At 39.2% G+C, this 19,884-nt stretch overlaps 1 protein-coding gene across 3 annotated transcripts in view; it reads left to right on the forward strand.

The window, feature by feature from the left end:
- The window catches only part of adcy6a (adenylate cyclase 6a), a 272,247-nt gene that overhangs the window by 84,991 nt on the left and 167,372 nt on the right, over nucleotides 1-19,884 (forward strand). The window lies entirely within an intron of this gene.

Here is a 19,884-nt window from a genome sequence, read left to right on the forward strand (position 1 = left end):
ACACACACACACACACACACACACACACACACACACACACACACACACACACACACACACACACACACACACACACACACACACACACACACACACGCACACACTGGCTATATGTGTATATACTATAAATACATACATACACAGGCTATAATGTATACATACACATGTGTGTGTATGTGCTCATATTTTGGGGCTGCGCCACAGTGTTCATTGATGACACTTACCAGGGATAAAATAGTGTATGTTTTAATAACACATATATGTCCTTCCTGGTGCAGCTTTAATCATGACCGAATTGCCTCACCTGAATGATGCTGAGGAATGCAAAGCCATGTCAATAAATGGCTGCCAGGATGCTAATCAATTGGAATACAGGAGAAGGGGAACTGTTGTGTGCATTGGACTATGGTAGTCACATAGGCCAGGCTGTTAGTGTTACGTAACAAGGAGCCTACGCTGTTTGATTGCGGTCCCACACACACACACACACACACACACACACACACACACACACACACACACACACACACACACACACACACACACACACACACACACACACACACACACACACACACACACACACGCACGCATGGCCTGCGCGGTGTCCTCTCCTCCTTTCATATCATCCGCATTTTAGTACAACATAAGTGCAACCTGCGTTTGTCCTGCAGCATGCCTGATTCTTCTTGCATCCTGGATGACATCTGAAGTGGCTTGATGAATGACTTTGTTTTTGCTGGGGCTTTTAGCGCCAATGTAGCGGCTGTCCGGTTAAAATGGCCACTGTAGGGATAGTCACACACACACACACACACACACACACACACACACACACACACACACACACACACACACACACACACGCTCGCATGGCCTGCGCGGTGTCCTCTCCTCCTTTCATATCATCCGCATTTTAGTACAACATAAGTGCAACCTGCGTTTGTCCTGCAGCATGCCTGATTCTTCTTGCATCCTGGATGACATCTGAAGTGGCTTGATGAATGACTTTGTTTTTGCTGGGGCTTTTAGCGCCAATGTAGCGGCTGTCCGGTTAAAATGGCCACTGTAGGAATAGTCACACACACACGCACGCCCGGCCTCCTCCACCACGGCACACACCGAGCCCTCCCAGAGTTGGTCCACGCCGGTCCGACCTTGTGCAAGGGAGAGGAGAGGAGGGACAAGGCTGGGAAGGTGGTAGGAAGGAGATGTGTTTGTGTGTGTGTAAGTGGGGGGGGTGTCTCCTTGAATCTGGTCGATCTGCTTACAGTAGGAGGAGGAGGAGCAAGAGGGGGTCTTGGACGTGCCAGAGAAGGTGCAGGCAGGCAAGATAGAGAAGGAAAATGCTATTTTTGCTTCATCAACACAGTTACCCTCCACGGTGAGGCGGCGGGAGGTCTGCAAGCCTGGTAGCATCATCTGGAATCAGGTGCTGACACAGGTTTTTTTTTATATGCCGACACACTTTAGGAAGAGGTCTTGAAGATGGCGGGCACAGATGGACTAGATAATAATTCTCAGTCAGTGTGAACGTGAGCTTGCTACAGTGGTCATCCCGCTCAGTCATTGATGGAGAGTTAAAGGCCTACTGAAATTAAATTTTCTTATTTAAACGGGGATAGCAGGTTCATTCTATGTGTCATACTTGATCGTTTCGCGATATTGCCATATTTTTGCTGAAAGGATTTTGTAGAGAACATCGACGATAAAGTTCGCAACTTTTGGTCGCTGATAAAAAAGCCTTGCCTGTACCGGAAGTAGCGTGACGTCACAGGTTGTGGAGCGCCTCACATCTGCACATTGTTTACAATCATGGCCACCAGCAGCGAGAGCGATTCGGACTGAGAAAGTGACGATTACCCCATTAATTTGAGCGAGGATGAAAGATTCGTGGATGAGGAAAGTGAGAGTGACGGATTAGAGGGCAGTGGAAGCGATTCAGATAGGGAAGATGCTGTGAGAGGCGGGTGGGACCTGATATTCAGCTGGGAATGACTAAAACAGTAAATAAACACAAGACATATACAGTATATACTCTATTAGCCACAACACAATTATATTTAATATGCCACGAATTAATCCGCATAACAAGCACCTCCCCCCTCCCGTCCATATAACCCGCCAATACAACTCAAACACCCGCACAACACACTCAATCCCACAGCCCAAAGTACCGTTCACCTCCGTAAAGTTCATATAGCACATATATTTCCCCAAAGTTACGTACGTGACATGCACATAGCGGCACGCACGTACGGGCAAGCGATCAAATGTTTGGAAGCCAAAGCTGCGTACTCACGGTAGCGCGTCTGCTATCCAACTCAAAGTCCTCTTGGTTGTGTTGCTGCAGCCAGCCACTAATACACCGATCCCACCTACAGCTTTCTTCTTTGCTGTCTTCATTGTTCATTAAACAAATTGCAAAAGATTCACCAACACAGATGTCCAGAATACTGTGGAATTTTGCGATGAAAACAGACGACTTAATAGCTGGCCACAATGGTGTCCCAATATGTCCGCACAATCCGTGACGTCACGCGCAAACGTCATCATACCGAGACGTTTTCAGCAGAATATTTTGCGGGAAATTTAAAATTGCACTTTACTAATCTAACCCGGCCGTATTGGCATGTGTTGCAATGTTAAGATTTCATCATTGATATATAAACTATTAAGGCTGCAGCTAACGATTATTTTTCTATCGATTAATCTATAGATTATTTTTTCGATTAATCGGTTAATCTATAGATTATTTTTTCGATTCATCTATAGATTATTTTTCCTTTTACCGATTATTTTTTATTTTATTTTATTTAAAATGAAGATGAAAAAATAAAAGTAGGCCAGTTTTTTCAAAAGGCATGGCTTTTATTTACAAAAAAAAAAAGTATGGCCACTCAGTCAACATTGACAACAACATGACAAAATATTCTGTAACAATGTAAACATTTAAAACTTTTAACATTTAACAAAATTAAAAGTAGCTTATTTGCTTTTTAATGTGCAAATATAAAAGTAAACATCCAGTGCAAATCTTAATATTCTGCAATAGTATAAGCATTTCAAAAGTAAAAGTATTGCTTATTTTGCTTTAAAATGTGCAAAAATAAAGATAAACATCCAATACAAAAAAGTGCAAAACGAAATATTCTGTAACAACAGTGTAAACATTTCAACAAAAGTGAAAGTATTGCTTATTTGCTAAAATGTGCAAAAATAAAGATAAACATCCAATACAAAAAAGTGCCAATCTAAATATTCTGGAGCACTGTAAACATTAAGTATTGCTTTTAAAATGTGCAAAATAAACATCCAGTCCAACACAGTACACAATAACCAATTCTACTCATTCCAGTGAGTGACTAACAGTTGTAATGAAGAAAGGTTAGCATGTCTACTTGCTTTGCTTCTTTTCTTGTTTACAATATTCCCAGCAGCTGAAAATAGGCGCTCAGAAGGGGTTGATGTGGCTGGAACTGAGAGGTAATTAGCCTTCACCTCAAACCAGGACTGCGAGCGAGCTGAGCTGCAGTTTAAGTTTCTAGTAGGTCAACGGGCTCATAGTGATGTTACTAGTAGTTGACTGGGAGGTGTTTATTATCATTTGGGGAGAGTCCGCTGCCTGATGCTCACCTGCTAAACACCTATCTGCTCGACGCTGAAGCGCTGACTACATGCGCTATGAATACGCACTGCTGATTGGCTGATAATGCTTCGTGTGTACCAATCAGATGGTTGTGTGGGTGGGACAATGCTGCGTGTGTACCAATCAGATGGTTGTATGGGTGGGACAATGCTGCGTGCTGAGACAGAGGCAGAGGAGCAAAGCAACTTGTTAAGACTTTAGCAGCTAAAGTTAGCTTTAGCTTAGAAACTCGTTCGGTACACCCCCGTACCGAACCGAAAGCCCCGTACCGAAACGGTTCAATACAAAACACATACCGTTACACCCCTAGCAGATACAAATGACACATTCATGTTTTTGTGTAATGATGACAACGTATGCTAACGCGGACGATTGACTAGTTGATGGTTGATGGTTTTCTTTTCAAATGTTCGTTCATAGCCGTTGTGCTGCTATGATAGGCCATTTCCGCTCGACACAGTGTGCATACAACAACATTATTAGGCTGTGTATTGAAATACTCCCACACTTTTGACGACTTTTGGCGTGCGTTTTTCCCCTCGCTCGCACAGTCTGCTTTGCGCTCCGCCATGACGGTAGTGTGACGTAAATATGCGACGCGTCGACGCACAAAAACGGCGTCGACGTATTTACGTAACCGATGACGTCGACTACGTCGACGCGTCGTTTCAGCCTTATAAACTATCAGACTGCGTGGTCGGTAATAGTGGGTCTCAGTAGGCCTTCAAGTTGTGCAGCATTGGCATATTAACTAAAATCCTTGGGCTGCCAATTCATCGTCCAGAGCATCTTTTAGGGAGGTTCGCACAACGTACTATCGTACAGCCACACTAGCTGGCATCCTTTACAAGTGTACAATCGGGGGTGTTCCGATACATACATTCTTGGATTCGTCATGATGCGTCACAATTCAAAAATGTTTTAACGATTGCGGAATCCAGGGCCGGGGGGCCAGAGTTTCCCCCAGACTGCCAATATACTTGTGGTGGTGGGGGCGTGGCTATGGGCGTGGCCTATACAACATTATTATAACATTTGGCATAATCGGCAAAGATGCATATATTTTCTTTCAAAAGGCTAAAAAAAGTGATAAATGTATTCAAAAACAAATCTGTGGTATTAGTTATTAGTATATTGACATTGTTTTGCTCTATTTTTCAATCTTTGCTGCTTATTGTAAAATGTAACACAGGTTACACTATACCAGGGGTCGGCAACCCAAAATGTTGAAAGAGCCATATTGGACCACAAATTTAAAAAAAAGTAATATGTCTGGAGCCGCAGAAAATTAAAAGACTTATGTTATCCCCGCGACCCCGAAAGGGACAAGCGGTAGAAAATGGATGGATGGATATAAGTGTTATAATGAAGGCAACACATGATGTAATTAGCTATATTAGACTACTATCAAAATGACTATGTGTCGCAGGCTGACGCAAATCTTCGTTGACAGAAATGCTGAAATATAATATTTTTTCTACACATTTTTACAACATTGGAAAACATTAGTAAAACGTCTCAGAGATTTATTACAATCTTTGCAAGATGGGTAACGTTTGCTGTGGTCTGGAACAACATGGCATACAAACAAATATAAGACATGCAGCCAATATTACATACAGATAATGTGTCATGAAACATGGAAAAATAAACTAAATACACAAAGGACATAAGTAAAGGAAATTAAATATACCTACAAACGAGCCATAATGATGCAATGTGTACATACAGCTAGCCTAAATAGCATGTTAGTATCGATTAGCTTGCAGTCATGCAGTGACCAAATATGCCTGATTAGCACTCCAACAAGTCAATAACATCAACAAAGGTCACCTTTGTGCATTCTAGCCCAGCATAAAAAGTTTGGTGGACAAAATGAGACAAAGAAGGAGTGGCATAAAACACGTCTTTCTATGGCAGCGTTGGAGAAAGTTATACATGTAAATAGGGGTGTAACGGTACGTGTATTTGTATTGAACCGTTTCGGTACGGGGGTTTTGGTTCGGTTCGGAGGTGTACCGAACGAGTACACATGCTAGCAGCGACCGGGCTAGGACAACATGTAAAATCCAGAGCTGGAAGACCCTCCTGCCTCATTAAGATCTCCCGTTTGGGAACACTTTGGCTGCGCGATACAACAATGGAGGACGGAGGTTTGCCGACATTCTTCAGCAGCTGCTTCTGACAACACGTCAAACATGTGTTGCAACTTTCCTGCTTATGGCTCCCAGACCGTAGTCGAGGAGCGCAGGGGAGACACTCCTCCAGGGCCGATGTATTCTCGGGGGCAACACCCTTCACTCTACCTGCCGGTGGGTCTCCACAGCTCCGGACTACAGGGTAAATGACGAGTTCGGCGATTAGTTGCAAATCGTGGCTTTATTGAGGTCTTGCACACAGCCAATCCAACAAAACACTAGCCACTACCCGCACTCACGCTACCGCTCCCTCACCTCGCTCGCCCATACACTCACCTCACATGCTGTCACATATTAAAGGGCCACACACACACATACGCTACTCTCATAACACATGCTAACCCATTTGAAGCGTCACCACCGCATTCAAGCAGCCTCTCCTCAGCGAGTCAGGCAGGGCTAAAGCAATAAAAATGTTTTTATAGCAGTAGATATAAGTCCATATTGCATTAAAAACTAGATTTTGACCCACTTCTATGGTGGAGGAACAATGAGCCCATATATCCTCTTCCTGCCAAGTTAGCCAGGCTGGGGGGGGGAAATAAAAGTTAATCTGAGGCTGAGTTGACTTGAAACTGTTTAATGTTGCACTTTTTATATGTAGAAGAAAAGTTTTGTCATTTTATTTAATCTGAGCAACAACTTGAGGCAGTTTAATGTTGATTAACGTGGACCCCGACTTAAACAAGTTGAAAAACTTATTGGGGTGTTACCATTTATTGGTTAATTGTACGGAATATGTACTGTACTGTGCAATCTACTAATAAAAGTCTCAATCAATCAATCAAAAAAAGCACTTTATATGTAGAAAGGTTTTGTTAAGAAACCATTCTGAGCCTTATCTTATTTAGTTTTTATTTTATATATGTTGACCACATTAACCCTGGCAATGGACCCTGTGTGTGTATATGTATTAGGGCTGCAAATCTTTTGGTGTCCCACGATTTGATTCAATATCGATTCTTGGGGTCATGATTCGATTATAAATCGATTTTTTCGATTTAACGCGATTCTCGATTCAAAAACGATATTTTTCCGATTCAAAACAATTCTCTATTCATTCAATACATAGGATTTCAGCAGGATCTACCCCAGTCTGCTGACATGCAAGCAGAGTAGTAGATTTTGGTAAAAAGCTTTTATAATTGTAAAGAACAATGTTTTATCAACTGATTGCAATAATGTAAATTTGTTTTAACTATTAAATGAACCAAAAATATGACTTATTTTGTCTTTGTGAAAATATTGGACACAGTGTGTTGTCAAGCTCAATTGCTCTGTTTATTGCTGTTCTGAGTGTTGCTGGGTTGGGTTTGGTTTTGGAATTGGATTGCATTGTTATGGTATTGCTTTGTATTATTTTGTTGGATTGATTAATAAAAAAATAAAAAAAATCGATTTTTGAAAAATGAGAATCGATGCTGAATCGTACAACGTGAGAATCACGATTTGAATTTGAATCGATTTTTTCCCACACCCCTAATATGTATGTTATGCCATTGTTTACAAATTTGGTAAATAAATAACCAAAAAATTAATATTTTGTTGTTTTCTTAATGTACCAAAAATGAACCGAACCGTGACATCTAAACCGAGGTACGTACCAAACCGAAATGTTTGTGTACCTTTACACCCCTATATGTACATTATTATTATATGTATATGTATATGTATATTAGGGGTGTCAACGTTAACTCGTTAACGCATGTGATTATTAAAAATATATATCGCTTTACTATAAATGAATGACTTTTAATCACAATGTTTGTTTTAACCGCCGGAAGGCACACACATTGCACAGGTAGTGATCACGTCACATGCCAGTGTGATGATTGTTAGAGCGATGTGCTCTGCACCTTTAAAACAAACTCTGACAGAACTTTAGCTAAAACTGAGGTGATTAGTCTTGCAGCGACAAACTTTCTTATCATCGGGTGACATCAAGTTTAAAATAGCATCTTAAAGCAAAACATGAACGTGAGGATGGCGTTGCTAGCATGAATGCTACATGGACAGCAAACAGAGCACAACCAACTATGCTGGCTGAGTTTATCCGCATTTACCACAGATAAACCAAACAACGCCTTTTCGAAATGGACAGCCACCACACGTAGGACATCTGTGAAGACCAAGTGCTGCAAGATGTCGTTATTATTGCCAAGTAACGTTCAAACTAGTTTGTACAAAAAAGAGCTCAGCGCTGTCACCTGAAAAAGTAAAGAAGCTCGTTTGTGTAACTGAGGGTTTGTAATTGGATGAAGTCCAGCAGAAGGGACAGACATTAACAAGGGAATTGAGAGGCACATTCTTTGTTGACAACTGTCATGTCCTGTCCAACTGTGGCAACAAAATGAAAAATGGCTTACATTTGTTTAAACAACTGGTCGAACTAAGGAAGAGTAAATGTAGATGTAAATTGTGCACTATTTAATGTTGTTTATGCATGTCTTTATTACATTATCTATTGATATACTGTACACCTGTAAATAGTTTGCTATATTGCAGAGATTTTCAAAATGTGCACTTAATTCTTACTATACTTACTGTCACCAAGTTTTTTGCAAATCAATGACTTGCAGTTCAGTAAAACATTTGAACATTTGTTTTTATATATATACTGTACATATTTATACCTGTATGTATGTATATATATATCAGTGGCGGGCCGTGCGTTTCCCACCTAGGCCTTCAGTGATGTCCGACTTCAATGATTACCTCTCAAAATACCATCATTTATGTCACTACATGACCATTGCTGGAGAAATACTATACAGAAACACATTTACTGTGCATTGAACCACATCAACAGTGTATAAAACAGGTTATTTTCCGGCGCATTTAAAAATCAATAAACCCGCATATCTTATGTGGTCTGTGATGAGGTGGCGACTTGTCCAGGGTGCACCCCGCCTACCGCCCGAATGCAGCTAAGATAGGCTTCAGCACCCCCCGCGACCCCGAACGGGACAAGCGGTAGAAAATGGATGGATGGATGGATCTTATGCGGTACTGTCAAAATTAAAATTGCCAAAAACATTAAACGTGAAAAAATAAAGAAATAAAATATATGAACTCACAATTTGTAGAACCTACTAAATGCCGTATAAACCGGTGGTGCCGCTCGTTGTGTTGCGGTCATTTCTCCATTTCATTGCCAGGACCGCTGAGCTAGTTGGCCGACATCGTCTCATAAGATGTAGTTTCTTTTTAAATATCCTTCTTGAAAATGGCCTTGCAAATATATGTGTTGTCTTGTCTAATCATAAAAGATGCAGACGAGGCATGTTGGCTGAGTTCTTAAAGTTTACTCCACAGCGTGCTCATCAATAACTTGGCTACATTCAACAACCTAAATGGGGCTACCGCGCATGTACTTCACTACAGTGGCATGCTGCATAATGGAGTTTTTATGTTACCTAGCTCATAATATCACTATATATATGCCTTAGGCCAGCTAGAAGGCCTTACTGACAATAACTCGTGATCTGATTGGCTATCGCAACTGTCTGTCAAATGTTTGTGTCTGTTCTCTGACAGTGCACAGTCGCCCGCATTGTTGATTCTGAAGGCCTCGGGCAGATTTGGTACAGCATGGCGACATAAGCTAGCTGAATTCTGATTGGATAAAAACTCTATAACCTAAAAACAACAGCGCTGGAAGGAGCATAATACGACATGAAGAGAATATGAATACTTTTAGATATTTAAGGAAAGTAAATAAAAAAATACTTTTATCTTTAATTATGATCATGTAGAAAGCTGGAACGCAAATGGCGTGCGACTAAACTTGAGGTTTTCCATCAAGCATGGTGTGATAGTTTAATAACTTATAAACGCATGCTTACCTCAGGTAAAGCTAAATATTACTCAAATCTCATCCACCTCAACAAAAATGATCCTAAATTTCTGTTTAGTACAGTAGCATCGCTAACCCAACAAGGGACTCCTCCCAGTAGCTCCACCCACTCAGCAGATGACTTTATGAATTTCTTTAATAAAAAAATTGAAGTCATTAGAAAAGAGATTAAAGACAATGCATCTCAGCTACAACTGGGTTCTATTAACACAGATACGACTGTATATACGACAGATACCGCCCTCCAAAATAGTTTCTCCCTCTTTGATGAAATAACATTGGAGGAATTGTCAAAATGTGTAAATGGGACAAAACAAACAACATGTTTACTTGACCCAATTCCTGGGAAACTTATCAAGGAGCTTTTTGTATTACTAGGTCCATCAGTGTTAAATATTATAAACTTATCACTTTCCTCTGGCACTGTTCCCCTAGCATTCAAAAAAGCGGTTATTCATCCTCTACTCAAAAGACCTAACCTCGATCCTGATCTCCTGGTAAACTACCGGCCGGTGTCCCACCTTCCGTTTATCTCGAAAATCCTCGAAAAAATTGTAGCACAGCAGCTAAATGAACACTTAGCGTCTAACAATCTCTGTGAACCTTTTCAGTCCGGTTTCAGGGCAAATCACTCTACGGCAGGGGTCACCAACCTTTTTGAAACCAAGAGCTACTTCTTGGGTACTGATTAATGCGAAGGGCTACCAGTTTGATACACACTTAAATAAATTGCCAGAAATAGCCAATTTGCTCAATTTACCTTTAACTCTATGTTATTATTAATAATTAATGATATTTACACTTAATTGAACGGTTTAAAAGAGGAGAAAACACGAAAAAAATGACAATTAAATTTTGAAACATAGTTTATCTTCAATTTCGACTCTTTAAAATTCAAAATTGAACCGAAAAAAGAAGAGAAAAACTAGCTAATTTGAATCTTTTTGAAAAAAATTAAAAAATAATTTATGGAACATCATTAGTAATTTTTCCTGATTAAGATTAATTTTAGAATTTTGATGACATGTTTTAAATAGGTTAAAATCCAATCTGCACTTTGTTAGAATATATAACAAATTGGACCAAGCTATATTTATAACAAAGACAAATCATTATTTCTTCCAGAACAAAAAAATGTTTTAAATTCAAAAGACCTTGAAATAAGATTTAAATTTGATTCTACAGATTTTCTAGATTTGCCAGAATAAATTTTTTGAATTTTAATCATAATAAGTTTGAAGAAATATTTCACAAATATTCTTCGTCAAAAAAACAGAAGCTAAAATGAAGAATTAAATTAAAATGTATTTATTATTCTTTACAATAAAAACAATAAATTTACTTGAACATTGATTTAAATTGTCAGGAAAGAAGAGGAAGGAATTTAAAAGGTAAAAAGGTATATGTGTTTAAAAATCCTAAAATCATTTTTAAGGTTGTATTTTTTCTCTAAAATTGTCTTTCTGAAAGTTATAAGAAGCAAAGTAAAAAAATTAATGAATTTATTTAAACAAGTGAAGACCAAGTCTTTAAAATATTTTCTTGGATTTTCAAATTCTATTTGAGTTTTGTCTCTCTTAGAATTAAAAATGTCGAGCAAAGCGAGACCAGCTTGCTAGTAAATAAATACAATTTAAAAAATAGAGGCAGCTCACTGGTAAGTGCTGCTATTTGAGCTATTTTTAGAACAGGCCAGCGGGCTACTCATCTGGTCCTTACGGGCTACCTGGTGCCCGCGGGCACCGCGTTGGTGACCCCTGCTCTACGGAGACAGCCCTCGCAAAAATGACTAATGATCTATTGCTAACGATGGATTCTGATGCTTCATCTATGTTGCTGCTTCTTGATCTTAGCGCCGCTTTCGATACTGTTGATCATAATATTTTATTAGAGCGTATCAAAACGCGTATTGGGATGACAGACTTAGCCTTGTCTTGGTTTAACTCTTATCTTACTGACAGGATGCAGTGTGTCTCCCATAACAATGCGACCTCGGACTATGTTAAGGTAACGTGCGGAGTTCCCCAGGGCTCGGTTCTTGGCCCTGCACTCGTTAGTATTTACATGCTGCCGCTAGGTGACATCATACGCAAATACGGTGTTAGCTTTCACTGTTATGCTGATGACACCCACCTCTACATGCCCCTAAAGCTGACCAACACGCCGGATTGTAGTCAGCTGGAGGCGTGTCTTAATGAAATTAAACAATGGATGTCCGCTAACTTTTTGCAACTCAACGCTAAGAAAACGGAAATGCTGATTATCGGTCCTGCTAGACACCAACATCTATTTAATAATACCACCTTAACATTTGACAACCAAACAATTAAACAAGGCGACTCGGTAAAGAATCTGGGTATTATCTTCGACCCAACTCTCTCGTTTGAGTCGCACATTAAGAGTGTTACTAAAACGGCCTTCTTTCATCTCCGTAATATCGCTAAAATTTGTTCCATTTTGTCCACAAGCGATGCTGAGATCATTATCCATGCGTTCGTTACATCTCGTCTCGATTACTGTAACGTTTTATTTTCGGGCCTCCCTATGTCTAGCATTAAAAGATTACAGATGGTACAAAATGCGGCTGCTAGACTTTTGACAAAAACAAGAAAGTTTGATCATATTACGCCTATACTGGCTCACTTGCACTGGCTTCCTGTGCACCTAAGATGCGACTTTAAGGTTTTACTACTTACGTATAAAATACTACACGGTCAAGCTCCTGCCTATCTTGACGATTGTATTGTACCATAGGTCCCGGCAAGAAATCTGCGTTCAAAGAACTCCGGCTTATTAGTGATTCCCAGAGCCCAAAAAAAGTCTGCGGGCTATAGAGCGTTTTCTATTCGGGCTCCAATACTATGGAATGCCCTCCCGGTAAAAGTTAGAGATGCTACCTCAGTAGAAGCATTTAAGTCTCATCTTAAAACTCATTTGTATACTCTAGCCTTTAAATAGACTCCCTTTTTAGACCAGTTGATCTGCCATTTCTTTTCTTTTCTTTTCTACTCTGCTCCTAACCCGGGGTGGACCGCTAGCCTGTCCATCAGATGGGGACATCTCTACGCTGCTGACCCGTCTCCACTCGGGATGGTTCCTGCTGGCCCCACTATGGACTGGACTTTTGCTGATGTGTTGGACTTTCACAATATTATGTCAGACCCACTCGACATCCATTGCTTTCGGTCTCCCCTAGAGGGGGGGGGGGGGGGGTTACCCACATATGTGGTCCTCTCCAAGGTTTCTCATAGTCATTCACATTGACGTCCCACTGGGGTGAGTTTTCCTTGCCCGTATGTGGGCTCTGTACCGAGGATGTCGTTGTGGCTTGTACAGCCCTTTGAGACACTTGTGATTTAGGGCTATATAAATAAACATTGATTGATTGATTGATTATGTTAGGCCAGCAGAGAAGGCCTTGCTGGCCCTGACGGCACATCACTGATATATATCACTGATATATATATATATATATATATATATATATATATATATATATATATATATATATATATATATATATATATATATATATATATATATATATATATATATATATATATATATATATATATATATATATATATATATATATATTAGGGCTGCAACTAACGATTAATTTGATAATCGATTAATCTGTCGATTATTACTTCGATTAATCGATTAATAATCGGATAAAAGAGACAAACTACATTTCTATCCTTTCCAGTATTTTATTGAAAAAAAACAGCATACAAGCACCATACTTATTTTGATTATTGTTTCTCAGCTGTTTGTACATGTTGCAGTTTATAAATAAAGGTTTATTTAAAATAAAAAAATAAAAAATAAAATTGCCTCTGCGCATGTGCATAGCATAGATCCAACGAATCGATGACTAAATTAATCGGCAACTATTTTTATAATCGATTAGTTGTTGCATCCCTAATAAATATATATATATATATATATATATATATATATATATATATATATATATATATATATATATATATATATATATATATATATATATATATATATATATATATATATATATATATATATATGTGTATATATATATATATAAAATCAACATTAAAATCTGAAAGGATGCACTAAACTCACTGTCCATGCGTCCAGGGAATGCACCTAATTTTTCCCATGATTGTATATATTAAACAACTCGTGTTTAATCACAGTAACTGGCAAAAAAACCCTTGTTGTTAGCAGACTGGACAAGTGCTATTTCAACCCTCTGCGCATCTACTCTGCGCAGACGTGATCCCTGTACAAAGTGTGGCAACATGCAAATTTAGCAGCTACAAAAATAGCTAGCTTGTCAGCGCAGATTTTTTGTCGAGAATTAAAAATACAAACTTCATAATAAATAAACCCCACATTTCCACTACTCGGTGCTCTTTGATGTCGATTATGTTTTAATGTTGAGGGGATGTGCTGTAATGAAATAAATAAAACATAGTCCAGTAGTGGGGATGAAAACTATATTGAATGGCAGCCACCATTTTCTCAAAATACTTTCCACTGTGTTAGTTATGTTTCATTTTTGTGCTAATACAGTAGCTAAATACACTAAAAGTTTCAAAGTGAATGACTCAGTTCATTTGATCTAGTTACTGTTCAGATGAGAAGATTTTTTGACTGTCATGGTGATGATAATGTTTTGTTCATTTGTTAAAATCGGCACATTCATTGAAATTTTATTTTGGAACTCCAGACTACAGAGATACCTTTTTTTAATACAAATTTTAGTAATTTACTTTTGAGCTATTTATGTTACTACAAAAATGCTGTTTGATTCGAATGTCATATGTCATTCCACTGTGACAGTTGTTTTGGAATAAATTTGTTTAATGTCAGCTGCAATTTGAAAATACATTAATATATCTGTTTATTACAACCATATCACACCCCCATCTTAGGAGTTTAACACTCAATAACACTTTAGAAATAGAATAATATAAGAAAGTATATAATATTTTTTAACTGGGGAGTCAGGACCCATTGAATTTCCCAGGGACACACTCAACTCTCCACCTGTGGGTTCTAGGGGACTCACTACACTGAAAATGTATTCACATCACTGTGTATATACAGTATATAGTCAAACTTAAGTCATTTATTGTATGAATTTCTTAAGTTTTTTTTGACACAAAAAAAACAAATTTTTAAGGTGTGGTGGCTTTTATTCTGTTGTGGCGGTGCGCCACAATCAATTGCATGTACGGGGAAATGCTAACTGGTATTCAAAAGGTGGCCGAGGATCCAAATCCGGCCCTTGAATGACACCATATCGACCCCCAAATTAAATTTTAAACTTGGGAGACAAACATATTGCAGCAACAATATAGTGCTCCTGTTGTATAGGGGAGCTTGGACCACTGTAAACCAGGGATGTAATGGTAAACGGTAATAAAAATAACCGATGTAAAACTCAAAGTAAATAGTACCACATCAAATGTCTACTGTACTGGTACTACGTAATATATAAAATAAAGCTAATAGTGAAGGTAGAAGTCCAGCCCCCTAGAGCTTTCTCTGCAGGGGCCTCATGTATCAAAGGGGAACAGCACTTTTTTGGGAATTTTGCCTCTTGTTCACAATCCTTATGAGAGACAAGAAAACAAATGGTTTATTTTTTATTTTTCATTCTAACATAAAGAAATCAGCTAATTTTTGGTGGCAATGCTGCTAATGGGGGCAATCCATTCTACCTCTAAATGATTTTAAAATGCATTAAAAACTGTCAACAATACTTAATTTACGTTCTGCAACCTGTATAATAACCAAGGCGTTCTTAATGTAAAAGCGAACACTGAGGAACTCTTTTTCTAGCGTACTAATACATCGGCGTGCTACGGTATTAGCGGTAAAAGCTAACTACGGATAGAGTTAAGCTAGTTAATAATACACAACACGGCGATGGAAAACCAATTTGTACTAACTGAAAAAGATGAACAATTATATTATAGTATCTGTAAAGTATCAGCCCACAATTAATGTTTGGTTTATACACAGCCAGCTCGACAGTGTATGCACTATAGTGTACGGTGATGTGCTGCATGTATCATAATCATTAGTACAGTGACTTACTCGATGGACAGTTGTCCGTTTGGTCCAGCTGGCCGGGGAGGTTTTCAGTTGATTTGGGTCATTAATCCATTTCATCCATTTCAGATTTCCAGCGTGATCATGTCACACTCTCTCGGCTTCCGTCTGCTCCAACGTTTCAACCTCTTCTTTGTGCTCGCTTCTATAAGCAGCAGTTCAGCCTCCGTATATTTATTTTCAAAAAGATAAGGTTGTGAATCCTCATTCGTCCAAAAATAATCGTCTTCGTTGTCTATTACCAAGTCTGCCATGATTAGAAAACACACTCGCGTTTGATTCCGGGAGTAGGAACACATTTGTTGCAGGAAGTCGGAAGTGGGTTGCTATGGAAACGGAAATAAATGCGCCGAAGAATTAGTTCCGGCTGTGCATAAAATGACCAAAATACGGTAAATATTGTACATATTACATATTGTTATGATCGTGTCTGTTACTACATTATACATAGATTTGCATTGTGTATATAAAGCGTTGATGGAGGGTTTTGAAGTTGTTTTAGAGGGCTTTGAAGACTACAACGGTGACTCCTATTAATCGCATCTAGCAAGCATTTTTTTAGCATTTTTAAAATCCTAAAAAAAAAGACCTGTGTTGTTATCTCTCATAATGATTGTGAACGATAGGCAAAATTCCCAAAAAGTGCAGTTCCCCTTTAAGACTAAAGGGGATTTCTTACTAATAAACGGTGTACGCTCAAATCCGGAAAACGTACAAAAAATTCAAATGTCATAGAGTGTGCGCACGTATTTTTCCAAGTACATTTTTTTTTGTACATCGAAATCAACGTGGAGTTGAGCGCACATGTTGGATTGGCTGGCCACTCCTTGTCCACGCCCCCATTTAAATACACAAGTCGTATTTAAATTAGCCATCCGCCTGAGATCCCACACTCTGAACAACCTGAAAAAACAAAGATAATGAGCAAGATGCAAGATGGCGAAAATAAAGGAATTCTCTAACAAGGGGTTGGAGGTGCTTCTTGCTGAAGTGAAGGCGCTCCAAAATATACTTTTTGACATGTTGTCCTCTGGTGTTTCCAGCAAACGAAAGAGAGTTGTTTGGGATAAAGTGTGCGAGCCTGTCATTGGTGTCAGAGAACCGCACACAGGTACAACTAAGAAATAAGTAGGACTACATCAGGAAGAAGATGGATGTGGCCAAAACAGGAAAGGGGACTATAAATAAAGTAGCGCTCTTCCCGTATGAAAAGATAGTTGCTGCAATAACTTTAAAAAAGGTGGCAGCACATGGGACTGACTCTGATTACCCCCAAGTTAAACATAATTTGGGAAATTTACAACAAAATGTGTTCATATAGCCTGCTCACAGCCAGATGAGTTTTATGTGAACATTTTTAAAAAATTTGGTTTGAAATCTTCCCAGCATATTATAAGGGATACAAAAGACTTTGACTCTTGTTTGATTACCCAATTAATTATTACAACGCAGAAGAGCTACTTGCGGTAGAAGCCACGTGGCGCAAAGTCAGCCTATTCCTCCACCGTCCCCGGTGCCCTTAATGTGCCGCAACCACCGGCTGCTGCAACTGTATGCCCGACTGACCAAGCTGTGCCGGAGTCACAAGAACACATTGTGACAGCAGTAAGTGTCAAAATGGTCTCCTAGATAATTTTAATAGACGTCCTCACAAAAATAAATTTGAGGCAATAAATGTGCGGCATAAATGATTGCCTAGATAAATTAATAGACGTCCTCACAAATATGACTGAGGCATTAAATGTGCAACATAAATGATCACCTAGATAAATTAATAAGCGTCTTCAGAAATATGGATATGAATATGAAGCATTAAATGTATTGTCAAAAAAGTGAATTTTGTATACTTGCCTCAGTCTTTTACATTAGTAAAATCAGATGTTGGCAAAGCTCAAACAACCACTTCTGTGTGTCGCCAAATTATCCACAGCATCAATCAATCATCCATCCATCCATCCATTTTCTACCGCTTATCCCTTTCGAGGTCACGGGGGCGCTGGAGCTTATCTCAGCTACAATCGGGCGGAAGGCGGGGTACACCCTGGACAAGTCGCCACCTCATCGCAGGGCCAACACAGATAGACAGACAACATTCACACTCATATTTACACACAGGGCCAATTTTAGTGTTGCCAATCCACCTATCCCCAATCAATCAATCACAATTTATTTGTATAGTCCTTAATCACAAGTGCCTCAAAGGTCTCCACAAACCACAATGACATCTCCTGATCTGAATCCACATCCAGGCAACATAAAACACCAAAAGTCAGAGATGGGGAAAAAGAAGAAACCTTGGTAAGGGGCTGCAGATGTTGGGTGACCGATTGCAACGGATGCCGAGTGGGTACAGTTATTGAATTGTTACATTCATGACAATGTGTGGGTCGAGTCTATCGGGAAGCCAGCAGAGGATTGTGGAGGGGGGGATCTTTTTGCATGTATACAAATCATTAACGCAAAAATGTCACCAACTAATACATCGAAAAGTGGTCCATCTGAGTAGTCACGACTTGAAACAGCTTGCGCGTCTTCTGGACTGGTACGTCTCCAGAGATTATCAGTGGGAGAGAAAAGGAGGTGGGTCCAGAGCAGAAAAAAAGCGACTAATCAAATGGTCTATAAAGGGGTCTAATTAAAAGCTAGAGTATATAAATGATTTTAAAGGCAGGACTTGAATGCTTCTACTGAGGTAGCATCTCTAACTATTGCTAGTAGGTCATTCCAGAGTACTGGAGCCCTAATAGAAAACTCCCTAAAGCCTGGAGACTTTTTTGGGCTCTGGGAATCCTTATTAAGCCGGCATTTTTGGAACACAGATTTCTGGATGGAACATACGGTACAATACAATCAGCAAGAGAAGATGGTGCGAGATCGTTTAATATTTTGTGCGTAAGTAACAAAACCTTAAAATCGCACCTGATGTGCAGGTGGACCAATATCGACACAAACTAACCGCACTCCTGGCAGAGATAAGAAATGCACCGAATGCATCTTTGATGCTCCTCCGTTCCATGTGACCATCTGAAAAATGTTTGTTAATATGATCAAACTTTCTTGTCCTAGGCAAAAGTCTAGCAGGCCCATTTCGCATTAACTGCAATCTTTTAATGCTGGACTTGAGGTGGACCTAAAATAAAACGTTACAGTTATCAAGACGAGACATAATGAACATATGTATAATGATCTCGCTGTCATTATTGGACAAAATAGGAAAGATATTAGCAATATTACAGAGATGAAAAAGGCTGTTTTAGTAAAAATTTTAATGTTCCGCTCAAACGAGAGAGTTGGGTCAAAAATAATGCCAACATTTTTTACCGAGTCACTTTGTACAATTGTTTTATTGCCAAAATATAAGGTGGTATCCTTAAATAAAGTGCCTGTGTCTGGCAGGACCGATAATCAACATCTCAGTTTTTTCAGCTTTAAGATGCAAAAAGTTGCCAGACATCCATTGTTTAATTGCATTAAGACACACCTCCAGATCCCCTCATCATTCCTCTAGCTAGCAGGTGGCCAAAGACAATTACTCGATACCGAGCCATCTTCCAAGCAAGATTACAAGTCTTGGGTGTATTTTTCTATGTAATTTCAGATTGTCTCATCCTAGTGTCAATGGAGCTAATGTGTTAAACTGTGTTCAAGTAGCTAGTGGTGTAATTACCTACTTTTGCGAGTCAGATACCTAAAGGCCTACTGAAATGCGATTTTCTTATTTAAACGGGGATAGCAGGTCCATTCTATGTGTCATACTTGATCATTTCGCGATATTGCCATAATTTTGCTGAAAGGATTTAGTAGAGAACATCGACGATAAAGTTTGCAACTTTTGGTCGCTCATAAAAAAGCCTTGCCTGTACCGGAAGTAGCGTGACGTCACAGGTTGTGGAGCTCCTCACATCTGCACATTGTTTACAATCATGGCCACCAGCAGCGAGAGCGATTCGGATCGAGAAAGCGACGATTTCCCCATTAATTTGAGCGAGGATGAAAGATTCGTGGATGAGGAAAGTGAGAGGGAAGGACTAGAGGGCAGTGTGAGCGATTCAGATAGGGAAGATGCTGTGAGA

This window comes from Entelurus aequoreus, linkage group LG07 (assembly GCF_033978785.1).
Source record: "Entelurus aequoreus isolate RoL-2023_Sb linkage group LG07, RoL_Eaeq_v1.1, whole genome shotgun sequence".
In the NCBI taxonomy this organism is placed as follows: domain Eukaryota; kingdom Metazoa; phylum Chordata; class Actinopteri; order Syngnathiformes; family Syngnathidae; genus Entelurus; species Entelurus aequoreus.